At 39.9% G+C, this 18,274-nt stretch overlaps 1 long non-coding RNA gene across 2 annotated transcripts; it reads left to right on the plus strand.

The window, feature by feature from the left end:
• Positions 1-9,148: 9,148 nt before the first annotated feature.
• Positions 9,149-17,650, plus strand: LOC133362939 (uncharacterized). 2 transcript variants are annotated; one of them, XR_009757552.1, is made up of 5 exons: positions 9,149-9,534; positions 9,631-9,703; positions 9,805-9,903; positions 13,209-13,274; positions 14,986-17,650. It is a non-coding gene; the product is annotated as an uncharacterized LOC133362939 (long non-coding RNA). The 2 variants fall into 2 exon arrangements; XR_009757551.1 differs by lacking the exon at positions 14,986-17,650 and having other exon boundaries at positions 13,209-14,480.
• The last annotated feature ends 624 nt before the right edge of the window (positions 17,651-18,274 follow it).

Raw genomic sequence — 18,274 nt, forward strand, 5'->3', positions numbered from 1 at the left:
GCCTGCTGGCTGGAACACCTCTGCACGGCTTGAAGTCGTCGCCTCTGCATCGACATCAGCAGCAGCCGAACTAAAGAAGAAGTATGGGCTCCTTGCCTGTAACATCGGCAGCGCACCAGCACGGATTCAAGCGAGCTTGACTCTGCTGCTGCTGATGAGATAGTGAATGTCAAAACCAGCCCTAGCATATCAACATCTGCAGGCAGTTTTCACCAGCACGGATTCAAGCGAGCTTGACTCTGCTGCTGCTGATGACACACTGAAAGTCAAAACCAGTCCTTGCATATCAACATCTGCAGGCACTTTTCACCAGCACGGATTCAATTGAGCTTGACTCTGCTGCTGCTGATGAGATAGTGAATGTCAAAACCAGCCCTAGCATATCAACATCTGCAGGCAGTTTTCACCAGCACGGATTCAAGCGAGCTTGACTCTGCTGCTGCTGATGACACACTGAAAGTCAAAACCAGTCCTTGCATATCAACATCTGCAGGCAGTTTTCACCAGCACGGATTCAAGCGAGCTTGACTCTGCTGCTGCTGATGAGATAGTGAATGTCAAAACCAGCCCTAGCATATCAACATCTGCAGGCAGTTTTCACCAGCACGGATTCAAGCGAGCTTGACTCTGCTGCTGCTGATGACACACTGAAAGTCAAAACCAGTCCTTGCATATCAACATCTGCAGGCAGTTTTCACCAGCACGGATTCAAGCGAGCTTGACTCTGCTGCTGCTGATGAGATCCTGAATGTCAAAACCAGTTCTTGCTATATCAACATCTGCAGGCAGTTTTCACCAGCACGGATTCAAGCAAGCTTGACTCTGCTGCTGCTGATGAGATCCTGAATGTCAAAACCAGCTCTTGCATGTCAACATCTGCAGGCAGTTTTCACCAGCACGGATTCAAGCGAGCTTGACTCTGCTGCTGCTGATGAAACGTTGAATGTCAAAACCAGTCCTTGCTATATCAACATCTGCAGGCAGTTTTCACCAGCACAGATTCAAGCGAGCTTGACTCTGCTGCTGCTGATGATGAGTCACTGAATGTCAAAACCAGTCCGTGCATATCAACATCTGCAGGCAGCTTTCACCAGCACGGATTCAAACGAGCTTGACTCTGCTGCTGATGATGAAACTTGAATGTCAAAACCAGTCCTTGCTATATCAACATCTGCAGGCAGCTTTCACCAGCACAGATTCAAGCGAGCTTGACGCTGCTGCTGCTGCTGATGAAACATTGAATGTCAAAACCAGCTCTTGCATATCAACATCTGCAGGCAGTTTTCACCAGCACGGATTCAAGCGAGCTTGACTCTGCTGCTGATGAAACATTGAATGTCAAAACCATCCCTTGCATTTCAACATCTGCAGGCAGTTTTCACCAGCACGGATTCAAGCGAGCTTGACTCTGCTGCTGATGAAACATTGAATGTCAAAACCAGCTCTTGCATATCAACATCTGCAGGCAGTTTTCACCAGCACGGATTCAAGCGAGCTTGACTCTGCCGCTGATGAAACACTGAATGTCAAAACCAGTTCTTGCATATCAACATCTGCAGGCAGTAGACTATCACGGATTCAAGCAAGCTTGACGCTGCTGCTGATGAGATAGTGAATGTCAAAGCCAGTCCTTGCATTTCAACATCTGCAGGCAGTTTTCACCAGCACGGATTCAAGCGAGCTTGACTCTGCTGCTGATGAGTCACTGAATGTCAAAACCAGTCCTTGCATATCAACATCTGCAGGCAGTTTTCACCAGCACGGATTCAAGCGAGCTTGACGCTACTGCTGATGATGACGCACTGAATGTCAAAACCAGTCCTTGAATATCAACATCTGCAGGCAATTTTCACCAGCACGGATTCAAGCGAGCTTGACTCTGCTGTTGCTGATGAGTCACTGAATGTCAAAACCAGTCCTTGCATATCAACATCTGCAGGCAGTTTTCACCAGCACGGATTCAAGCGAGCTTGACTCTGCTGCTGATGATGAGTCACTGAATGTCAAAACCAGTCCTTGCATATCAACATCTGCAGGCAGTTTTCACCAGCACGGATTAAAGCGAGCTTGACTCTGCTGAAGAGTCACTGCATGTCAAAACCAGCCCTTTCTACATCAACATCTGCAGGCAGTTTTCACCAGCACTGATGATTCAAACTGATGAAACACTGCATGTTGAAACAAGTCTTTTCCTCGAAACGTCTGGCAGTTTACCAGCCTCGATTAAAACAAGCCGAACTCTGCTGATGATACACTGAAAATCGAAACCAGCCCTTGCCCATCAACATCTGGCAATTCACCAGCATTGATTCAAGCTGACGAGATACCCACTGTCAAAACCTGTCCTTCCCTTCCCACAAACATCTGACAATTCTTCTTGGTTCTTTCGGTAAAGTCACGTAGAAGGGAAGTAATAAAATAATAAAAATAAAACATAATAAAATAATTCTCACGACGTTTCGGCCGCTTGCGTTGTGAGGACGGCTGCTTGCGTTGTCGCCGAAACGTCGTGAGAATTGTATTTTATTATGTTTATTTTTTATTATTTTATTACTTCCCTTCTACGTGACTTTACCGAAAGAACCAAGAAGATGAATCCCTGCAGTCACGAAAGCTTTAAATCGAAATCTGGCAATTCAGCAGCATTGATTCAAGCTGACGAGATACCCACTGTCAAAACCTGTCCTTACCTACCCACAAACATTTGGCAATACACCAGCATTGATTCAATCGGGCTTGACTCCAGCGGATTAAGTTACGTAAACCATTTGAACAACCGGGAGCATCCGACAGAGAGTTCCTCGAGTGAAAATCGTGGCCTGGAGATAAAACGACGCTATTATTTTACGCACTTTTAATAAACTCACTCCGTCTGTTGTGGAATCCTTAAAAAAATCTTGTAACTCAAGTTTTACTCACTTTCCAATGTGCTATCGACTGCAAACTTGGTATACTTATGTCATGCTGATGACAATACCATATTCTATCAGAAAAAATAAATAAAAACATTTAAAACATTATTTTACACGCTTTTCTTTAACTCACTCCGTCCGTTGTCGAATCCTTAAAAAAATCTTGTAACTCAATTTTTACCCACTTTCCAATGTGCTATCGACTACAAACTTGGTATACTTATGTCATGCTGATGACAATACCATATTCTATCACAAATTTTTTTTAAAAACATTTAAAACATTATTTTACTCGCTTTTAATGAACTCACTCCGTCCGTTGTCGAATCCTTAGAGAAAAAAATCTTGTAACTCAATTTTTATTCACTTTCCAATGTGCTATCGTCTGCAAACTTGGTATACTTATGCCACACTGATGACAATACCATATTCTATCACTAAAAAATTAAAAAACATTTAAAACATTATTTTTCACGCTTTTATTTAACTCACTCCGTCCGTTGTCGAATCCTTAAAAAAATCTTGTAACTCAATTTTTACCCACTTTCCAATGTGCTATCGTCTGCAAACTTGGTATACTTATACTGATGACAATGCTATATTCTATCACAAAAAAATAAAAAAAGATATCTAAAATATTATTTTACTCGCTTTTAATTAACTCACTCCGTCCGTTGTGGAATCCTTAAAAAAATCTTGTAACTCAATTTGTATTCACTTTCCAATGTGCTATCAATTGCAAACTTGGTATACTTATGTCACACTGATGACAATACTATATTCTATCACAAAAAATAAACATATTTAAAACATTATTTTACGCACTTTTAATTAACTCACTCCGTCTGTTGTGGTATCCTTAAAAAATATTGCAACTACATTTTTACCCACTTCACAATGTGCTATCGTCTGCAAACTTGGTATAGGTGTGTCATAATGATGACAATACTATATTCTATCATTAAAAATGTTAAATATTTGTTTATATATTTTTTATATGTTATGTTTCGGATTGGCTCTAATTATCCATGCTCAACTAACGTTGGCTGGAAACACATGGCAAGGCCATCTCGTGACATTAATAAAAACAAAATTATCGAAGTGATCAAAGTGAAAGTCGTGCCAATCACTCAAGTTTAATGTCTTTAAAAAATTTACCCGTAAAAACAAAGTTTTTCACTATAAATCCTTTATATGCGTGGCGGCTCGAGTCCTCTCGTCCTCTGGCTTGAGATGGCTGCCACCTATGGGTCAGATGATTGCCTGCCACCATTAAGCAATTGGGAATTAAATATAAAACATTTTTTTCCTAAAAAGTGTAAAATCTTGGAGAAAAAATTTGTCACGAAAATAAATTGTCACGCACAACGAGTCTGTGTGCAAAATGTCAGCTCGATTGGATCATGGGAAGTGGGTTAAAAAACGACCGAAAGATTTGGACGGTCGTAAGCGCGCAAGCAAGCAAACTTAATATAAAGGATTTAAAAAGTAAGTAGCGAAGCGTGCACACGACTGTACATTGCAACACATTTACACAACACACAAACTCAGAGTTGAATAACAATCGTCAAAAAACAAGTGTAACATCTGTACTAAAGTCAAGGCGTGTACATTAAAAAAAACATTAAGTCTTTTCCTCACTCTCTCTCCTACTACAAAGTCAACTGTATACGTCACTGCAATGCCATTGACGAGCAGTGGAAGAGTAGGCCAAGTTCACTTGGTAACTTTTTAACACAATCGAAGTACGCGAAGCTTCGTAAAACTGATCGCGAGAAAGTCATATACACACTTATATATATATAATATACACACTGTGTGTGTAAATTGTAATGTGTGTAATGTAGTTATACTGTATATGTGTGTGTAATGTAGTTATACTGTATATGTGTGTGTGTAATGTAGTTATACTGTATGTGTGTGTGTGTGTAATGTAGTTATACTGTATGTGTGTGTGTGTAATGTAGTTATACTGTATATGTGTGTGTGTAATGTAGTTATACTGTATGTGTGTGTGTATAATGTAGTTATACTGTATATGTGTGTGTGTAATGTAGTTATACTGTATATATGTGTGTGTAATGTAGTTATACTGTATTTGTGTGTGTGTAATGTAGTTATACTGTATATGTGTGTGTGTAATGTAGTTATACTGTATGTGTGTGTGTATAATGTAGTTATACTGTATATGTGTGTGTGTAATGTAGTTATACTGTATGTGTGTGTGTGTGTAATGTAGTTATACTGTATATATGTGTGTGTAATGTAGTTATACTGTATATGTGTGTGTGTGTAATGTAGTTATACTGTATATGTGTGTGTGTAATGTAGTTATACTGTATATGTGTGTGTGTGTAATGTAGTTATACTGTATATGTGTGTGTGTGTAATGTAGTTATACTGTATATGTGTGTGTAATGTAGTTATACTGTATATGTGTGTGTGTAATGTAGTTATACTGTATATGGTGTGTGTGTAATGTAGTTATACTGTATATGTGTGTGTGTGTAATGTAGTTATACTGTATATGTGTGTGTAATGTAGTTATACTGTATATGTGTGTGTAATGTAGTTATACTGTATATGTGTGTGTGTAATGTAGTAATACTGTATATATATGTGTGTAATGTAGTTATACTGTATATATATGTGTGTAATGTAGTAATACTGTATATGTGTGTGTGTAATGTAGTTATACTGTATATATATGTGTGTAATGTAGTAATACTGTATATATGTGTGTGTAATGTAGTTATACTGTATATGTGTGTGTGTAATGTAGTTATACTGTATATATGTGTGTGTAATGTAGTTATACTGTATATATGTGTGTGTAATGTAGTTATACTGTATATGTGTGTGTGTAATGTAGTTATACTGTATATGTGTGTGTGTGTAATGTAGTTATACTGTATAGATATGTGTGTAATGTAGTTATACTGTATATGTGTGTGTGTAATGTAGTTATACTGTATATGTGTGTGTGTAATGTAGTTATACTGTATATGTGTGTGTGTGTAATGTAGTTATACTGTATATATATGTGTGTAATGTAGTTATACTGTATATATGTGTGTGTAATGTAGTTATACTGTATATGTGTGTGTGTGTAATGTAGTTATACTGTATATATATGTGTGTAATGTAGTTATACTGTATATGTGTGTGTGTAATGTAGTTATACTGTATGTGTGTGTGTGTAATGTAGTTATACTGTATATGTGTGTGTGTAATGTAGTTATACTGTATATGTGTGTGTGTAATGTAGTTATACTGTATATGTGTGTGTGTAATGTAGTTATACTGTATATGTGTGTGTGTAATGTAGTTATACTGTATATGTGTGTGTGTGTGTAATGTAGTTATACTGTATATGTGTGTGTGTAATGTAGTTATACTGTATATGTGTGTGTGTGTGTAATGTAGTTATACTATATATGTGTGTGTAATGTAGTTATACTGTATATGTGTGTGTGTAATGTAGTAATACTGTATATATATGTGTGTAATGTAGTTATACTGTATATATATGTGTGTAATGTAGTAATACTGTATATGTGTGTGTGTAATGTAGTTATACTGTATATATATGTGTGTAATGTAGTAATACTGTATATATGTGTGTGTAATGTAGTTATACTGTATATGTGTGTGTGTAATGTAGTTATACTGTATATGTGTGTGTAATGTAGTTATACTGTATATATGTGTGTGTAATGTAGTTATACTGTATATGTGTGTGTGTAATGTAGTTATACTGTATATGTGTGTGTGTGTAATGTAGTTATACTGTATAGATATGTGTGTAATGTAGTTATACTGTATATGTGTGTGTGTAATGTAGTTATACTGTATATGTGTGTGTGTAATGTAGTTATACTGTATATGTGTGTGTGTGTGTAATGTAGTTATACTGTATATATATGTGTGTAATGTAGTTATACTGTATATATGTGTGTGTAATGTAGTTATACTGTATATGTGTGTGTGTGTAATGTAGTTATACTGTATATATATGTGTGTAATGTAGTTATACTGTATATGTGTGTGTGTAATGTAGTAATACTGTATATGTGTGTGTGTAATGTAGTTATACTGTATATATGTTTGTAATGTAGTTATACTGTATATATATGTGTGTAATGTAGTTATACTGTATATATGTGTGTGTAATGTAGTTATACTGTATATGTGTGTGTGTGTGTAATGTAGTTATACTGTATATATATGTGTGTAATGTAGTTATACTGTATATGTGTGTGTGTAATGTAGTAATACTGTATATGTGTGTGTGTAATGTAGTTATACTGTATATGTGTGTGTGTAATGTAGTTATACTGTATGTGTGTGTGTAATGTAGTAATACTGTATGTGTGTAATGTAGTAATACTGTATATGTGTGTGTGTAATGTAGTTATACTGTATGTGTGTAATGTAGTTATACTGTATATGTGTTTGTGTATAAAGTGTAATGTAGTTATACTGTATATGTGTTTGTGTATAAAGTGTAATGTAGTTATACTGTATATGTGTTTGTGTATAAAGTGTAATGTAGTTATAGATGTGTGTTTGTGTATAAAGTGTAATGTAGTTATACTGTATATGTATAAAGTGTAATGTAGTTATACTGTATGTGTGTAAAGTGTAATGTAGTTATACTGTATGTGTATAAAGTGTAATGTAGTTATACTGTATGTGTATAAAGTGTAATGTAGTTATACTGTATATGTATAAAGTGTAATGTAGTTATACTGTATGTGTGTAAAGTGTAATGTAGTTATACTGTATGTGTGTAAAGTGTAATGTAGTTATACTGTATATGTATAAAGTGTAATGTAGTTATACTGTATGTGTGTAAAGTGTAATGTAGTTATACTGTATGTGTATAAAGTGTAATGTAGTTATACTGTATGTGTATAAAGTGTAATGTAGTTATACTGTATGTGTATAAAGTGTAATGTAGTTATACTGTATATGTATAAAGTGTAATGTAGTTATACTGTATGTGTATAAAGTGTAATGTAGTTATACTGTATATGTATAAAGTGTAATGTAGTTATACTGTATGTGTGTAAAGTGTAATGTAGTTATACTGTATGTGTGTAAAGTGTAATGTAGTTATACTGTATGTGTATAAAGTGTAATGTAGTTATACTGTATGTGTGTAAAGTGTAATGTAGTTATACTGTATGTGTATAAAGTGTAATGTAGTTATACTGTATGTGTGTAAAGTGTAATGTAGTTATACTGTATATGTGTATAAAATGTAATGTAGTTATACTGTATATGTATAAAGTGTAATGTAGTTATACTGTATGTGTATAAAGTGTAATGTAGTTATACTGTATGTGTATAAAGTGTAATGTAGTTATACTGTATGTGTGTAAAGTGTAATGTAGTTATACTGTATGTGTGTAAAGTGTAATGTAGTTATACTGTATGTGTATAAAGTGTAATGTAGTTATACTGTGTGTGTATAAAGTGTAATGCAGTTATATATGTGTATGTTTGTGTGTAAAGTGTAGTTATATAAACATTGCACTGTACCTTCTTTATTGACGGGCATCTTTAAATGTCCCTTGGAGGCGATGTTCGTGGCGCGATTGTTGAAAGTTTTACAAACAAAAAAAACTTTAAAACAAAATAAAAACTCGTCTCACTCTCCTCAGATATTCAAAGCGTTTGACCGCAATTCCCTCAAAAAAATAATAACTAAACACAGCAACAACAAGAATAACTAAATAAAAACTACGTTAGCTCTCAAACCAACACACACAACAGCTGCAATAATAACAACAAAATAAAACAAAAACTACGTTAGCAAACACAAGCGAAGATGTTTACAAAGACGACGACGAAGACGACGAAGAAGTGTGAGAGAAACCTCGTTAAAGTAACGAGAGACAGAGAAGAGGTTACGAATGGTGGATTCCCTCGTAAATTAAATAGTTTGTTGATGATGATGATGGTGGTGATGGTGAGGAAGTCGTCGTAGTTGTTTCGATTCACTCTCCTCTCTAAATCTCTCAGTATCCACAACCACAGCAGCCGACACAGCCTTCAAAACTTATTCTCTCCCCCTCCCTCCCTTACCACAACCAACCACAACCCACCACCACCAACAACAACAACAACAACTCCACAAATGGCGGCAAACGGCGATGACGACGAAATAAAGCGATGGGGGTGAAGGGCGGGAGAGGAAACCTCCCCCACGCCTCTCCAGAAGCCGCCACAGTCGCCTCGACCATCTTACTGAGGGAAATGTGAAGTCTGCAAACACATTGGGTGAGGTTATCGTCGAGGAATTGTAATATAAAATATATAATATACGGTGATTGTGGAGGTCTGAGAGTATAAATCTTCCCTTTCCTCTCTAACTCCTCAGCCGTAGCCGCTAGAATCGCCTGGATCATCTTGCTGAGGGAAATGTGAACTCTGTAAACACACTGGGTGAGGTTGTTGTCAAGGAATTGTAATATAATAAAACTATTGTATACACGGTGAATGTGGATATCTGAGAGGATAAATCTTCCCTTTCCTCTCTAACTCCTCAGCCGTAGCCGCTAGAATCGCCTGGATCATCTTACTGAGGGAAATGTGAAGTCTGCAAACACACTGGGTGAGGGTGTCGTCAAGGAATTTTAATATAATAACAATCTTGTATACACAGTGATTGTGGAGGTCTGAGAAGATTAATCTTCCCTTTCCTCTCTAGCTCCGAAGCCGAAGCCGCTAGCAACGAGTGGATCATCTTGCTGAGGGAAATGTGAAGTCTGCAAACACACTCGGTGAGGTTGTCAAGGAATTGTAATATAATAAAACTATTGTATACACGGTGATTGTGGAGCTCTGAGAGTATAAATCTTCCCTTTCCTCTCTAACTCCTCAGCCGAAGCCGCTAGAATCGCCTGGATCATCTTGCTGAGGGAAATGCGAAGTCTGCAAACACACTGGCTGAGGTTGTCGTCAAGGAAATTAAACATAACACGTGCGTATATGCATTATAGTCAGCATCTGTATTTATTACTGCGGGAGGAAATCCGATAAGCTTTAAAGCTCTTCCCGCCCCCCAAAAAAATGCTCCAGTATGTTAAAATAAACTATACAAACTCACGATAGGTGTATCGTTGGACTTTTTTCGCACCGTACGTAGGCAACCGTGTTAATGTAGAAACGGGTAAGTCGGTGTATTGATTTGTGTTTGTGCAGTATTTTTAATTACTCATTTGGTGACGGCGATTTATTTTTTGCGCTGATTTATCTTTGCTTCCATTGATGTTTGATATTTCTACTCACCTCACCCACCAACACCTCCTACTCACTCACCCATTCACATACCTACTCACCCACCCACTCACCCATTCACCTACTCACCTCACCCACCAACACCTCCTACTCACTCACCCATTCACCTACTCACCCACCCACTCACCCATTCACCTACTCACCCACCCACTCACCTACTCACCCACCCATTCACCTACTCACCCACCCATTCACCTACTCACCCACCCATTCACCTACTCACCCACTCACCCATTCACCTACTCACCCACCCACTCACCTACTCACCCACCCATTCACCTACTCACCCACCCATTCACCTACTCACCCACTCACTCACCCATTCACCGACTCACCCACCCACTCACCTACTCACCCATTCACCTACTCACCCACTCACCCATTCACCTAATCACCCACCCACCCACTCACCTACTCACCCACCCATTCACCTACTCACCCACCCATTCACCTACTCACCCACTCACTCACCCATTCACCTACTCACCCACCCACTCACCTACTCACCCACCCATTCACCTACTCAGCCACCCATTCACCTACTCACCCACCCACGCACCTACTCACCCATCCATTCACCTACTCACCAACCCATTAACCTACACACCAATTCACCTACTCAACCATTTACCTACTCACCCATTCATTCACTCACCGCCCCCACTCAACCACACATTCACTCTCTCACCCACCCACTCATTGATTAATTCACTCACCAACCATCTCACCCATTCACCTACTCGCCCATCTATTCACCCACTCATTCACTCACCACCCCCACTCAACCACACATTCACTCTCTCACCCACGCACTCATTGATTCATTCACTCACCAACCCTTTCACCCATTCACCTACTCACCCACTCATTCACTAATCACCCCCACTCAACCACATATTCACTCACCCCCCCCCCCCATTCACTCTCACCCACCCATTGATTAATTCACTCACCCCCCCCAACCCTCTCAATCACCTACTCGCTCACTCACCACCCCCACTCACCCACTCATTCACTCTCTCACCCACCCACTCATTGATTCGTTCACTCACCAATCCTCTCACCTACTCACCGCCCCTACTCAACCACACATTCACTCACCCACCCATTCACTCACCCACCCATTCACTCACCCACTCATTGATTCATTCACTCACCAACCCTCATCCATTCACCTACTCATCCACTCACCACCCCCACTCAGTCACTCTCTCACACACCCACTCATTGATTCATTCACTCACCCACCCATTCACTCACCCACTCATTGATTCATTCACTCACCAATCCTCTCACCTACTCACTGCCCCTACTCAACCACACATTCACTCACCCACCCATTCACTCACCCACTCATTAATTCATTCACTCACCAATCCTCTCACCTACTCACTGCCCCTACTCAACCACACATTCACTCACCCACTCATTGATTCATTCACTCACCAACCCTCATCCATTCACCTACTCATCCACTCACCACCCCCACTCAGTCACTCTCTCACACACCCACTCATTGATTCATTCACTCACCCACCCATTCACTCACCCACTCATTGATTCGTTCACTCACCAATCCTCTCACCTACTCACTGCTCCTACTCAACCACACATTCACTCACCCACCCATTCACTCACCCACCCATTCACTCACCCACACATTCACTCACCCACCCATTCACTCACCCACTCATTGATTCATTCACTCACCAATCCTCTCACCTACTCACTGCCCCTACTCAACCACCCATTCACTCACCCACTCATTGATTCATTCACTCACCAACCCTCATCCATTCACCTACTCATCCACTCATTCACTCACCACCCCCACTCAGTCACTCTCTCACCCACCCACTCATTGATTCATTCACTCACCAATCCTCTCACCTACTCACCGCCCCTACTCAACCACACATTCACTCACCCACCCATTCACTCACCCACTCATTGATTCATTCACTCACCAATCCTCTCACCTACTCACCGCCCCTACTCAACCACACATTCACTCACCCACCCATTCACTCACCCACTCATTAATTCATTCACTCACCAATCCTCTCACCTACTCACCGCCCCTACTCAACCACACATTCACTCACCCACCCATTCACTCACCCACTCATTGATTCATTCACTCACCAACCCTCATCCATTCACCTACTCATTCACTCACCACCCCCACTCAGTCACTCTCTCACCCACTCACTCATTGATTCATTCACTCACCAATCCTCTCACCTACTCACCGCCCCTACTCAACCACACATTCACTCACCCACCCATTCACTCACCCACTCATTAATTCATTCACTCACCAATCCTCTCACCTACTCACTGCCCCAACTCAACCACACATTCACTCACCCACCCATTCACTCACCCACTCATTGATTCATTCAGTCACCAATCCTCTCACCTACTCACTGCCCCAACTCAACCACACATTCACTCACCCACCCATTCACTCACCCACCCATTCACTCACCCACTCATTGATTCATTCACTCACCAATCCTCTCACCTACGCACCACCCCTACTCAACCACACATTCACTCACCCACCCATTCACTCACCCACTCATTAATTCGTTCACTCACCAATCCTCTCACCTACTCACTGCCCCTACTCAACCACACATTCACTCGCCCACCCATTCACTCACCCACTCATTGATTCATTCACTCACCAATCCTCTCACCTACTCACCGCCCCAACTCAACCACACATTCACTCACCCACCCATTCACTCACCCACTCATTGATTCATTCACTCACCAATCCTCTCACCTACTCACTGCCCCAACTCAACCACACATTCACTCACCCACTCATTGATTCATTCAGTCACTCACCCAACAATTCATTCACCCAGGTCACGGTTGCGAATGACAGTCCTCTATCACGTACATTTGTAGTGTACCAATTCAGAGACACTAACTAGTAGGAGGCGTTTTCCCTCTTGTTTATTCCGGTTCTCACAGCCACGTGGGATCACTCCATACCGGTTCGGGACAGCCAACATGCCTCCATGACTAGGCCTCGGCAAGGTAAGGTAAAAGTTAAAAGGTAAAAACAACGAGCATACCTTTACCCTACCCTTTACCCTTACCCCATACAAATAACCCGATTACAGGGTAATTACTGGGGTACTACTACACATCAACAATGTTTGTAATGGTAAATGCGAGGTAGAGCACTTTATTCATATAGAATACTCTCGATGATTCCAATTTTACACGCTTTCTTTTAACTCACTCTGTCTGTTGTTGTCGTCATCGTCGTTGTCGTATCCTCAAATCTTGTAACTCAATTTTAACCCACGTCCCAATGTGGTATCGGCTGCAAACTTGGTATACTTATGTCATTCTTATGACAACACTATATTCTATCATAAAATATTTATTTTTAAACATTTTTACGTTACGTTTCGGCTTGGGTCTAATTGTCCACGCTCAACTAACGTTGGCTGTAATTGGCCACGGCCCCTTACGTTATGGCAAGCTTCGGGGTCACTTCCTGGAGTCGTGGAGTTCTGCCATTACTAGTACATTTCATAAAAGCGTGTTTAAAAAAGTAAAAAAAAAATATTACTTATTAAATGGAGGCCACGGACTGCGCCACGGAGCTTTTAGCGGTAAACAAGGCACCGTATTTACCGGGTATTACTTCGCGCTACCCTTACCGTACCGGATAATTCTTCCGAGCTACCTTTACCCTACCCTTTACCTTACCCCTTGGCATGTCGACACCTTACCTTTACCCTTTTACCCGGTAAAACGGGTAATTTACCTTACCTGGCCGAGGCCTATCCATGACCCACAGCTTGAAGAGGCGAAGACCACGACGACAGCAGCACGACGAGTTCCACTCCCGATGGCAGCAGCCCCGACTGTGGGTCGGAGCTCGTCCTTTTATTCAACGGTTTTATTTAACTTCACTAGTGTTTAAATTGTGATTTAAAGCTTTCGCGACTGCAGGGATTCATATTCTTGGTTCTTTCGGTAAAGCACGTAGAAGGGAAATAATAAAATAATAATAAAATATTAAACAATCAAAATTAACACGTAGCAGGCTTTTGCGACCAATATTATTAATAATCAACGTTTTTGGGTTTAGATCGCGTTATTTATAAATGTGTCGTAACCCTCCACCACCCGACACGGCCAATCAGTAAAAAAAGTGTCATGTTGACAAAAGACAAAATAGTTCACTGCTTTAGCCCACCGGTGTGTTGAAGCGTGAAACCACAACATTTACAACACACTGGTGGGCTAAAGCAGTGAACTATTTGTCTTTTGTCAACGTGACACTTTTTTTACTGATTGGCCGTGTCGGGTGGTGGAGGGTTACGACACATTTATAAATAACGCGATCTAAACCCAAAAACGTTGATTATGAACAATCAAAATTCTCACGACGTTTCGACTGCAACACAAGCAATCATCATCAGGTGTGAAATCCACAGCAAGAAAATTTGAAAAAAAGTGGCGGTTTCTCCTAATGTCAGCACCACGAACAGCGATTTTTAAAATCCTTTATATTAAGTTCGCTTGCTTGCTTACGACCGTGCAAATCTTTCGGTCGTTTTTTAACCCACTTCCCGTGATCCAATCGAGCTGACATTTTCCACACAGACTCGTTGTGCGTGACAATTAATTTTCGTAAATTTTTTTTCCAAAATTTTACACTTTTTAGGACAAAAATATAATATTTCATTACCAATTGCTTAATGGTGCAATGCAATCATCTGACCCATAGGTGGCAGCCATCTCAAGCCAGAGGACGAGAGGACTCTAGCCGCCACGCATATAAAGGATTTATAGTGAAAAACTTCGTTTTTACGGGTTATACTTGTTCGTGGTCAAATCTTGTCATCTAAAAGTTAGTCGACTTCCCGTTGCCCAATCAATTCCACATTTGGCACACGTGCTCAGATCAGGTGACGATGCGTGCCCGTATCAAAATCGGCATCAGTTCATCAATGAATTGCCTCCTTTCAAGCAATTTCAATATTAGTATGGACGGCTTATTAATTATATATTTTTGCGCGGGGTCGAAAACGCCCCGGTCCCTAAACTGGGGAATCATCTCGCACAAAAAGCAGGCACCACGTGTCTCAGGCGCCATTGACGTACTTCTCGACCGTCAGTTAAACAAAGTTGTTAATAAAACCGTTTTTTTACTTTTTTAAAGGAGTTTATTTATTCCTGTTCACATACCTGTCAACCCCTTATCAGTCCCCTAACGTACAGTGAGGGAAAAAAGTATTTGATCCCCTGCTGATTTCGTACGTTTGCCCACTGACAGAAATGATCAGTCTATAATTTTAATGGTGGGTTTATTTGAACAGTGAGAGACAGAATAACAACCACAAAATCCATAAAAACGCATGTCAAAAATTTATAAATGGATTTGCATTTTAATGAGGGAAATAAGTATTTGACCCCTCTGCAAAACATGACTTAGTACTTGGTGGCAAAACCCTTGTTGGCAATCACAGAGGTCAGACGTTTCTTGTAGTTGGCCACCAGGTTTGCACACATCTCAGGAGGGATTTTGTCCCACCACTCCTCTTTGCAGATCTTCTCCAAGTCATTAAGGTTTCGAGGCTGACGTTTGGCAACTCGAACCTTCAGCTCCCTCCACAGATTGTCGATGGGATTAAGGTCTGGAGACTGGCTTTTATACAGGTAACAAGCTGAGATGAGGAGCACTCCCTTTAAGAGTGTGCTCTTAATCTCAGCTCGTTACCTGTATAAAAGACACCTGGGAGCCAGAAATCTTTCTGATTGAGAGGGGGTCAAATACTTATTTCCCTCATTAAAATGCAAATCAATTTATAACATTTTTGACATGCGTTTTTCAGGATTTTGTTGTTGTTATGCTGTCTCTCATTGTTCAAATAAACCTACCATTAAAATTATAGACTGATCATTTCTTTGTCAGTGGGCAAACGTACAAAATCAGCAAGGGATCAAATACTTTTTTCCCTCTATATTACGGACCAATGCAGACCTTATTGGTCACACCGTGCCCCTCATACATGTTCAACGTTCACCCTACAAAGTCCCATCGCAAGGAGAGAAACACAAAAAAATAGACACTCACCAATACTACACTCACCACTAGTATACTCACCACAACACTCACTACTAGTTCACTCACCACTACTCACCACAACACTCACTACTAGTTTCACTCACCACTACACTCACTACTAGTACACTCACCACTACTACACTCACCACTACACTCACTACAACTACACTCACCACTACACTCATCACTACCACACTCACCACTACTACACTCACCACAACACTCACTACTAGTTCACTCACCAATACTACACTCAGCACTACTACACTCACCACAACACTCACCACTAGTACACTCTCCACTACACTCACCAATACTACACTCACCACTACTACACTCACCACTACACTCACCACTAGTACACTCATCACAACACTCACTACTAGTACACTCACCACTACACTCACCAATACTACAATCACCACTACTACACTCACCACTACACTCACCACTACTACACTCACCACAACACTCACTACTAGTACACTCACCACTACACTCATCAATACTACACTCACCATTATTACACTCACCACAACACTCACTACAAGTACACTCACCACTACACTCGCCAATACTACAATCACAAGGAGAGAAACTCAAACAAATAGACAAAAAAATAATGCCCGTATTTTGAAACGGCTGTACGCCGGTATGGACATGAAAACTGATTTCCCGAGTACAGGAATACGGGGTAAAGCATACGGGTTGACGGCTAAGCATTAAGGGCATGAGATGTGTTGAAATATTTTTTAAAATAAAAATTTGTCCGGAGCAATTGAGTAAAAAAATAAAACCGCCCTTCAAAAAAAAATGTGTAAGCGTGCTTAACGAAAAACGCCGATCTATATATAAAACACAAAATTTCACTTTTATAAATTACCAGTTCATGAAGGTTGTCTTCGCCAGGCAGAAAAAGTTGTCAATAAATATAATAATGAACCTGATGTGATTTTTTGTTACAAATTTATTTTCTATATACAATCAAGACGCCAACAACTTCTCCAAACATTTGTAAATTTCTGCAAAAACGCACAAAAATTGTTGACTTGATTCAACTTCTTATACATGATTTGGAGCTTTCGTGACTGCAGGAATTACTTTTACTGGTAGGAACGAAGTGAACCAGCCTACAATAGATTATATCGTCCGTCCGTCCGATGTCCGATTAGGTGTAGCAACATCGCCCCCTACTGCAAACACTTGGCAGGACCCTACAAAAACCTTTACACTCAGTGAGGCTTTCCTGGCTAAACAAGTGTAATAATACATTATGTTTATATTCTTTGGTTATTCGTTCCTACCAGCCCACCCCGCAGGGACCTGTTTGGTTCTTTCGGTAAAGTCACGCAGAAAGAGAATAAATTAAAGAATAGAATATGACGTTTCGATTACAACACAAGCAATCATCTTATACTTTATTTGGAGCTTTCGTGACTGCAGGAATTACTTTAATTTTTTTTTCATTAATTCGTACCTGATGATGATTGCTTATGTTGCAATCGAAACGTATTCTATTATTTAATTTATATTCTTTCTACGAAAGAACCAAAAAGTCAACTTATATTTAAAGACGTACAGTCATCGGAAACCGCTCAATTTTAAATATTCAGTTATTTTTATTGTTAGAACAAAAAATGTATAGTCTCTATAAGGGGAAGCTCTCCTATCTTTGACCGTTTTCGAATTATTCAAACTTGAACATCGTAAACTGCAGATTTTTGTCGTTCAAAAGTTCACATGAATCCGAAATATGTCAAAAACAAAGATAGAGCCGCAGTGGTTCTCGTTTAAATTTTACTCGCTGTTTAAAGCTCTATCAAACGAAAAAAAAACCTTCACTTCAGTTACCCCCCCTACCACTTCACTAGGATTCAGGTGAATGGAATTTATGGGATTTTTAGGGGAAAATTGTTCAGTTCTAGAAAATGATCCGTAACCTTGTGAG

Source organism: Lethenteron reissneri, unplaced genomic scaffold (assembly GCF_015708825.2).
Source record: "Lethenteron reissneri isolate LAM-NWPU_2019-01 unplaced genomic scaffold, ASM1570882v1 scaffold_1638, whole genome shotgun sequence".
In the NCBI taxonomy this organism is placed as follows: domain Eukaryota; kingdom Metazoa; phylum Chordata; class Hyperoartia; order Petromyzontiformes; family Petromyzontidae; genus Lethenteron; species Lethenteron reissneri.